The following is a 9,668-nucleotide window of genomic DNA, read 5'->3' on the forward strand; positions in this document are numbered from 1 at the left end:
GGCTTTTCCACGGCAATAAAAGCAGGGAAAAATCCAGCACAGGTTGTTCTGAAGGTGTGCTAATAGTCACACCCGGGATTTCCACCCTCTTCCCACTGGGATCTCTGTGGTTTACACCAACTCCCACTGAACGAGCTCTCTGAAGCAACAGAATAGTTGTTTTTTTATATAGAAATTGCATTTATTCTGCCAGTTCTGCCCACTGGAAGTTCCCAATCCATCAGCCTGACAATGAACCTGGAAGTGATTTTAAAAAATGAACCACAGCCTGGGCTCCTGACACTGGAAAAATCAACCAAAAATGATGGATATTCCTGCAGGGACTCCCACACTTTGGGCAGGTTTTCATACCTGCCCCTGCCCGTTGCCAAGTAAAAATTCCCAAAACACAGGAGAAATTATGTGGATACAGAAAAGAATTGCCCAGCTCATTGTATTGGCGAGTGATGTTCAGGAACAGAATGTAATAATTATTAAGAAATTGGTAATATTCCCTCCCCTGAAGCAGGAAAGAGCACATACACCGGCTACAACTGGAAACACAATTATTTATCTATGAAATTCACTGCATTTTTAATTTAATTTAATCCAAAGCTAGGCTGGGTGGGGCTTGGAGCAGCCAGTGGAAGGTGTCCCTGCCCACGGCAGAGATTGGAATAGGATGAGCTTTAAGCTCCTTTCCAACCCAAAATATTCCATGATTTTTTCGAGAGCAGCATTTGTAATGAACAGGGAAGAAGAGCAGGAAGCTCTTTAGCACCGTGACTCTCTTTTACTCCCAGCAAACAGAATTATTCCCTTTGCTTTCATCCGGAAAACAGCTTTGTGAAGAGCCCCGTTTCCATGAAGAGGCTCTCAGAAAAAAAACATAATTAAAATATGTCTATAACCACACTGCAGCCTCCTGCCGGAGCCCGGAGCTCCGCCTGGAGCGGGGCAGGACCGGCCCGGGAGCGCCTCCATCGCCCTCGGGAGCCACAAACACCCCGGGACCCCGAAAAAACGGGAATTTGGGGCGACAAGGGGGTGTTTGGAAGGGAAGGGCGGGTTCCAAACAGGGGAACTCCTGGAAAACCCCTCCGGCTCCCCCCGGGGCTCATCCCGGGGCTCGTCCCGCGGGGTTCTGCTCCTGGAGGGGAGCGAGGGGTCCCCAAATCCGGCCGGAATCGCCGAGCCAGGGCTGAGCGAAGGCAGAATGGACATTTCCCCCTGAACCCCACACAGGCACGGGTTTGTTTTGCTGAGCACGTGTCAGCCCCAGTGACTTCTGGAGCAAAAAAAAATAATAATCGCTTTTTCCGCTGTAACAATGGAGAAAACAATAGGGAAAAGAATGGGGAAAACAAGAGAGAAAACAATAGGGAAAAGAAAAGGGAAAACAATAGGGAAAAGGGGTAGAAAGAAGGGGTTGGGGCGGTTAAACAGAGACAGGGACGTACCTTTGCCGCACGGATTTTCCAGGCGCTGGCTCAGGGATTTTCCATCGCTCCCTCGGCGGCCGGGGCAGCCCGGGAGCCGGGAATGCGGGATCCGGGAATGCTGGAGCAGGGAAAGCGGGATCCGGGAATGCTGGAGCAGGGAAAGCGGGATCCGGGAATGCTGGAGCCGGGAATGCCGGATCCGGGAATGCCGGATCCAGGGGTGCTGGAGCCGGGAATGCCGGATCCAGGGGTGCGGGAGCAGGCTGGGCTCGCCTCCGTGCCGGGGCCGGCTCATGGAGCGGCAGTGCCCGCTCTGCTCTGCTGGCAAGGCGAGATTAGGATCTCCGGCGGGCAGGGAATTGTGCTGAGCTCCGGCTTTCCTTGGCGCTTCATTAAAAACAAGATTTTATTCCAGGCTGGACAGATCAGACAATCAGCGGGTTATCCTGCTCGGCTTCGTTCCAGGAGGGAAGACAAAAAAATCTATGGATAGCAGAGGATGAGTTCAAAACCAGAGGGAAGGAGAGGAATCCTGCGAGCCAGGAGCGAGCACCATCCCAGAGGGAAGCACGAACATTCCAGCCTGTGGGATTTCCCTATTCCCGTTTTTGCCCCGGTTCCGCGGGGTGCTGCCGAGGGTGACGGGGAGCTCCAGCTCCCTGCTCCAGCCGGGAGCGTCTCCCTTGGGCTGGATCAGCGGCTGAGCCCGGCTCAGCGCTCCCGAAAGCTTCACCCGAGCCTAAGCGCGGCCGCCAGCCCGCGGGGATTCATCTCGGGCCAGCCCCAGCGCCCTTTGGGATCTCTGCTGTTATCTCGCAGCTTTTAAGGACGTTAATGAGGTTTATCGCAGCCAAGTCACGTCTGTGTCCCGGCAGGCTGAGCTCGAAAACCCCCGCGTATTTCCAGAGCGTGACATCACATCTCAGCTCGGCTAAGTGGCCTTCAGATAACAGGGAATGCCCCCTCTCCCTGAGAATTCCGAGATAAAAACGCCGGAGAGGGGCGGTTTGCACACGTAGGGTGAGGTTTAACAGCACAGCTTAATTCATTTCGGGACATTAATTAGTCATGCAGAAAGTATTCAAAGCACCAAGGATTCAAACCAGAAAGTATTCAAACCAGCCCGAGCACCAATTCATAAAATTTCATTACTATGAAATCAGCCCTGGCTGCTGAGAAAGGCAGGAAAGCTCTTGGGAGAAGCTGCAGCTCCTCTCTCCCACTGCCATCCTCGCTCCCAGCACACAAATCAGGGGGCACCACCGGTCTTTCCTGTTCCCTGCTGCTCCTGCTTCCTCTTCCAGTGCTTCTGGGAAGAGCATCTCCACAATGGAACCTCCCTCAGACGGGTCTGAGACCGTCCTGACCTCTGGGTTGTGAGCGCTGTGTCCTCTCCCTCTTCCTCTCCTTCTCCCTCTCCTTCTCCCTCTCCTTCTCCTCTCCTCTCCCTCTCCTTCTCCTCTCCCTCTCCCTCTCCTTCTCCTTCTCCCTCTCCCTCTCCCTCTCCCTCTCCCTCCCCTCCATGATTTCATTTACCATCACAGAATCCCAAAATTCCCTGAGCTGGAAGGGATCCACGAGGATCACCCAGTCCAACCCCTGGCCCTGCAGAGGACACCCCAAAAACCCTTCCTGAGGGTGCTGCCCAAACCTTCCTGGAGCTCTGGCAGCCCTGGGGCTTTGCCCATTCCCTGGGGAGCAGTTCCAGAGCCCCACAACCCTCTGGAGGAAAAACATTTTCCTAACATTTGCTCTGTTGACATAAAGACTCCCTGAAGAAGCTGCAAAGTCTGACTCAAACCTGTGAGCCAGAAAATTAATTAATTAATCACAATTATTCCCTTAATGAATCACGTTAATCACTTAATTAATCACAAAATTAATGACTTAATCAGTCATTATTTACCTACACAGCATCTCGGAGACGCCCATGTTTTCCTCTCAGGGTTATTAGAGCATAAATGTTAATTTTAAAAATTCCTTAGGCTTTAGCATGAAAATTGCTGTGGAATTGAGCACTGAGTCAGGGTCAAGGACAGATCTCCTCAGAGCACTGTGTCCCAAAATTCAGATAGAAGCTGGAAAAAATCACTGGAATGAGGCCCAGAAGAACAGGCAATAAATGAGAAGTTTTGGGAAAAGCTTTAAGGGAGCAAGGAGCAAATCTCTGTGAGGGCAGGGAGGGATCCCTGTCCTGGCCCTGCTGCAGGAGCAGGAACTGCTGGGGCAGGAGATCTAAAAACCAGATCTGGGTGTCAGGCCTGAGTCAGGGCTGGGCGTGGAGGCCAGAGCTCAGTGCTGAGCAGGCACTGGGATGGAGAGGGCAGGAGCTGGGAATTCCCTGTGGGAAAGAAGGAACAGCAGCCCCAGAGACAGGGGCTGGGTTGGAAGAGACCCTAAAGCTCATCCCATTCCACCCTGCCATGACAGGGACACTCCCCACTGTCCCAGGCTGCTCCAGCCTGGCCTTGGGCACTGCCAGGGATCCAGGGAGAGCCCCAGCTGCTCTGGGCACCCTGTGCCTCCCCACCCTCACAGAGAAGAAATCCTTCCTAAAATCCAATTTAATCTCCCCTCTCTGAGTTAGAGGAAGCCCCCCCTGGGTTTTATCAGGTGGCACTGTGGAAGTGGCTGAGGCACAGCAAATATCCAGCGGTTTTCTACAGAGGGAGGTGGCAGCCAACCCATCCCAAAAATAGATGGGCAGGGAAAGAAATCTCCTTCCAGAGATAGGAGGAGTGGAACAGACCCTGAGCATTGCTACCAGAGGGTGGACACCCTCCTGACTCAGCTCAAATCACCCACCAGGCCCAAAACCCTCACCTGACACATGGGATTTAATAGCAAACCATAATTATTTCCATATTTATCCCCATGAATAGAACAGAACCTGTCTGCTCTCACAGCCTGTGAATCACCCCCAGGAATCCATCAGAACAAATCAGGGAGCTTCAGTCAAAAGGAGCAGTGAGACAGCATCAGGAAGGTGAAATTCTGACAGAAATCCCAGAATCCCAGCCCAGAATCAGGATTGGAAGGGCTGCAAGTCTTGGGCAAGGCTACCAAAGCCCTGTGGTCCTGCAGGGAGATCAGGGGGTCAGAATGTCCCGTTGAGAAGGTTCAGACCCAACCATCAGACCCCAAACCCTCACCTGACACATGGGATTTAATAGCAAACCATAATTATTTCCATATTTATCCCCATGAATAGAACAGAACCTGTCTGCTCTCACAGAGCCTGTGAATCACCCCCAGGAATCCATCAGAACAAATCAGGGAGCTTCAGTCAAAAGGAGCAGTGAGACAGCATCAGGAAGGTGAAATTCTGACAGAAATCCCAAAATCCCAAAATCCCAGCCCAGAATCAGGATTGGAAGGGCTGCAAGTCTTGGGCAAGGCTACCAAAGCCCTGTGGACCTGCAGGGAGATCAGGGGGTCAGAATGTCCCGTTGAGAAGGGGTTTGGATGGATCAGTTCATCCCATCAGGATCCACAGAGTGAACCCCCCCTGCCTGGGTGTGCACGCACAGAGAGATCCCAAACCTTGGTGGGAAGCCCTGTGGTGAAAAGAGCTCATAAAATCACCTCAGTCCTGGAATAAACTGTGAATCCTTTCAAGACTCCCATGCAGAGGGGAGGATTAAAGGAGTAATTGATGCCAAGCATTAAAAAAACCAAAAATCTGGGTGGGTGATTCTTTGGGGCAGAGATTTCTCTCTTCCCCTGAGGAGCAGCCAGGCCTCACGTGCTGAGTCTGAGCCCGGCTTTGGGGTGTTTGGGGCAGCACTGACCAGAGCAGCCCAGGAAATGCTGGAACCCTGGCTCCTGCTGGGAATTTCAGATTTCTGTGCTGGCAGGCACTGACCCCAGGAGAGCACTGCACTGACCTAAGGCTGTGGAGAAACTTCCAGAATGGAATGAGAGAACTGGGATTGTGGGTGTGGAGTGTGGATAGAAGTGTGTGATATCACAGGTGGGAAACTCAGAGTTTAAAGGTTTAGAATATAGGAATGGATAGAGAGGAAGGTGGAGGGTTTGGGGTGGAGGCTGCTCCTTCTTCTCCTTGTTCTTCTCCTTCTTCTTCTCCTTGTTCTTCTCCTTCTCCTCCTTCTTCTCTTCCTTCTCCTCCTCCTCCTCCTCCTTCTCCTTCTCCTCCTCCTTCTCCTTCTCCTTCTCCTTCTCCTCCTCCTTCTCCTCCCTGGGTTTGGGTGGTTTTGTGTCATTGGATAAAAAGTCCCCATTGCAGCCATGGGTGGTTGGTTTTTGGGTTAAACTGGAAATAATTGAGGTGTCATTTCTTAATGGGACAGCTGATCCTTCAAAGGCCTTGCAGAGAGAGACAGAGCTGCATTTCAGTGTGTCAGAGTGAAGTGCTGTGAACTCAGGGTTTGTGGGACTGGGACAGAGATAAGAGCTGATAAACACCTGAGTCCAACAGGAAACACCCTCTCACACATTTAATCCTGACCCTGGCAGAAAAGAAGAAGCAAAGAAAAGAAAAAGCAAAGAAAAGAAAGAAAAGAAGAAGCAAAGAATCCACAAGAAAGTGCTGGGGTGAAGCTGGGAAATCCTGCAGCACCAAACCCCAGTGATTAACAGCAATTATGAACTCATTAATTTAAAAATATCACACGAGAGAATGAGCTCTCAGAGAGGGCAGCTCCAGCTCTGCTGATAACAAACCCTGGGGTTGTCCTGCTGAGGGACATCTGCTCCTCCAGGAATGGCTTGGGGGGCTGTGCCTCTGCCTGGGGGCACTCAGCAAAAATAGATTTTCATTTCTCACCTCTGCAGACGCTCCCTAACAGGCCAGGAATGAACCCCCGGTGTCTCCTGGGATCTGCAGCTCAGCCCTTGGCTCCCTCAATGCTCTGCATTCATTTCTGCCTCGGGCTGGTTCAGCAATGCCCAGCTCATGGCCCAGCCAGATGAAAGCTGATTTTTTTTTAGCACAATCATCTGCTGGAAATGATTCCTCAAACTCCCCATAAACGCTGGGGAAAGAGCTAAACTGGGACTGCAATCATTTCATTCCCTGCTTGCCAGACCCAGTCTGGTCCAGCACAAAGCTGGGCTTTATCTGTGCCTCAGATCAGTCCTTCTGCTGCTAAGTAGAACTTTTTATTACTATTTATAGCTCTCCACTATCAGCATCAAACAGAACAGGCCTGACTAAATGAAATTTTGCTGCATCCTCGTTTTTAAAAGCCTTCTGCTGCTTTTAATCCCATTTAAGCCTTTGCTGAAGCAAAGAGCAGCCAGCATTTGGTGTTTCTGGAAAAACAGTTTGGTTGTTTCAGCCAGTCCCTGAAGGGGCATTAATTTTCTGTAAACTCCTGGATTTGGACCAAGATTTTGGAGCACCAAGCACCTCTGGGCTGGTAGGATTGGGGCTGGGTGTTGGAGCAGCCCTGAGGAGAAGGATTTGGTGGATAAGAGGATGGATATGACCCAGCCCTAGGTGCTAATGGAATCCCAGAAATCCCAGAGCTGCATCCTGAGATTTTCCAAATTATGACCCTCAGGGCACCCCCTGATTCCTGCAAACCTCAGGAGCTGAGGTGTTTGTGTGCTGAATTGAGGGAGCATCACCAAACCCCAGCAGTGCCAGCAAGAAAGAGCCCAGAACCAACATCAAAACACCAAAATTTCCATCCAAGGAACGCCATCAAAACGCGGAGTTCGGACTCTTGGAGCTCAAAATTCCCCACCCAGGGAAGTCCTCTGGGAGAAGGTGCCCCAAGAACATGGAATGGAGATGAATCCCAAGCTCCTGGTGCTCTCCAGGGGAATTGCAGAGGTGGGGTTGAGGTTCCTGCGTGCCCCAACAGCCCTGGGTGTCCCCTGGGATTAGGGACGTAATTAACATTTCATCACCTTCCACAGGGACTCACAGCCAGCAGGAGCAGGGCAAAGGATGAATTTTCCACTCCTGCAGAAGGAATGAGGGGGAAAATCCCTGGTGCTGCTGGTCTCCAGCATCTGACTGCTTTCCCTGTGGTAAAACTGGAAAGGTGTCATTCAATCCCAGCATTTTAGGAAGAACGGGATCAACTGGGAATTCCTGTCTCCCTCAGCCCTCTTCCTGCTGTAAGAATCATTGGAACAGAGGGAAAAAATGTGATAATTAGGAATTCTAATTCCAGCCAGTTCGACACCCCAACCAGCAAAGCACCTCAAAAATAAAAGGATTTCAGCACATCCCTTAATTTTCCATGATAATTCCCAAAAGCAATTCCTCTTGGACATCCCTGGGAGAGAAACTGGGTGATAGAAGAAAACTTAACACATCTCTAGTTCAATTTAAAACAGAAAAACAACAAAAACCTCAAATAGACAAGGGAGACAATAAGATAAAATATAAAATAGACAAGGAAGATAATAAGATAAACTATAAAATGAACAAGGAAGAAAATAAGATAAAATATAAAATAAATAAGGGAGACAATAAGATAAACTATAAAATAAATAAGGAAGACAATGAGATAAATTATAAAATGAACAAGGGAGACAATAAGATAAAATATAAAATAAACAAGGAAGATAATAAGATAAACTATAAAATGAACAAGGAAGACAATAAGATAAACTATAAAATAAATAAGGAAGACAATAAGATAAACTATGAAATAAACAAGGAAGACAATAAGAGAAACAAGGAAGACAATAAGATAAAATATAAAATAAACAAGGAAGAAAATAATATAAACTATAAAATAAATAAGAAGACAATAAGATAAACTATAAAATGAACAAGGAAGAAAATAAGATAAAATATAAAATAGACAAGGAAGACAATAAGATAAATAAGGAAGACAATAAGATAAACTATAAAATAGACAAGGAAGACAATAAGATAAATTATAAAATAAATAAGGAAGACAATAAGATAAACTATAAAATAGACAAGGAAGACAATAAGAAAAAATATAAAATAAACAAGGGAGACAATAAGATAAATTATAAAATGACAAGGAAGAAAATAACATAAACTATAAAATAGAGAAGGAAGACAATAAGATAAATAAGGAAGACAATAAGATAAACTATGAAATAAACAAGGAAGACAGTAAGATAAACTATAAAATAAATAAGGAAGACAATAAGATAAATTATAAAATAAGGAAGACAATAAGATAAACTATAAAATAAACAAGGAAGATAATAAGATAAACTATAAATGAACAAGGAAGACAATAAGATAAATATAAAATGAACAAGGAAGAAAATAAGATAAACTATAAAATAAATAAGGAAGACAATAAGATAAAATATAAAATGAACAAGGGAGAAAATAAGATAAATTATAAAATAAATAAGGAAGACAGTAAGATAAACTATAAAATAGACAAAAAAGACAATAAGATAAATCAATTCCAGGGAAGAGTGAGGTAAGAAAGATGGGCAGTGAAGGAAAGGTGGAGGGGAAAACCAGGAATATTTCAAAGGCAAAGGGGCAACATAACAGGGAGAAACAATTCCAGGCTGCCCAGGGAAGGTGTGGGAAGGTGGCAGCGTTCAGGGATGGAGGTTTGGAGGTGTGTGGTCTGTTTGAACAACACCCCACAATTTCCAAACTCCGCTTTTAATGGGCCCAAGGAGAACAAGATTTCAGCCAACAACTCACAGGGTGTTTTTCCTGCTCTGCCAGGCTTGGCTGGGCCAGGCAGAAAATTCCAGAGGCAGGGATTGAATGTGGAAACTCCAGCTGTGAGACCTTTTCCTGGATGGAAAATGCTCCCCAGAAGGAGCACTCCTGGAGCAGCAGCAGCTGGAAAAACGTGGAATGAAGAATATTAAAAAAAGCTAATTCATGGTGTAAAAAGGGGTTAATTTTTTTTTCCCCCACAATCTTTTTTTTTTTTTTTTGCCAAATGTCAGGAATGCAAGAGACCCTGTTTGCCTCTGATTGTCTGCCAGGAGCACCAGGGCTTTAATTCCTGAGTGGAAACTCAGAAGGAGCCTAAGGAGAGGTGGGGTTGGAGGCTTTGTGGAATTTCTGCTGGAGAATTCAGAATCCAATGGCTCTGTATTCCAGCCACTCTTTCCTCTCAGACTGGCAGAAACTGGAAACACCAGAGAGCTCCTAAGGGGCTTTGGGCAGCTTTTGAGGATTTCTTGCTGGTTTTCCAGTAAAATTCAATTATCACCCACAGCTGTGGATGTTCCAGGCCTGGAAGTGTCTCCAAGGCCAGGTTGGACAGGGCTGGGGGCAACCTGGGATAGTGGGAATGGCAGGGATAGAAT

The 9,668-nt window shown here is 47.5% G+C and overlaps 1 protein-coding gene across 1 annotated transcript in view; it reads right to left on the reverse strand.

Annotated features, from left to right (window-relative positions):
• LYPD6 (LY6/PLAUR domain containing 6) overlaps window positions 1-2,475 on the reverse strand; it is a 38,385-nt gene extending 35,910 nt beyond the window's left edge. The window contains exon 1 of the mRNA XM_009088233.4: window positions 1,440-2,475. The gene's annotated coding sequence lies outside the window, so the exon portion shown is untranslated. The remainder of the gene's footprint in view (window positions 1-1,439) is intronic.
• Between the last annotated feature and the right edge of the window lie 7,193 nt (window positions 2,476-9,668).

The sequence above is a fragment of the Serinus canaria genome, chromosome 7, assembly GCF_022539315.1.
Source record: "Serinus canaria isolate serCan28SL12 chromosome 7, serCan2020, whole genome shotgun sequence".
Classification (NCBI taxonomy): domain Eukaryota; kingdom Metazoa; phylum Chordata; class Aves; order Passeriformes; family Fringillidae; genus Serinus; species Serinus canaria.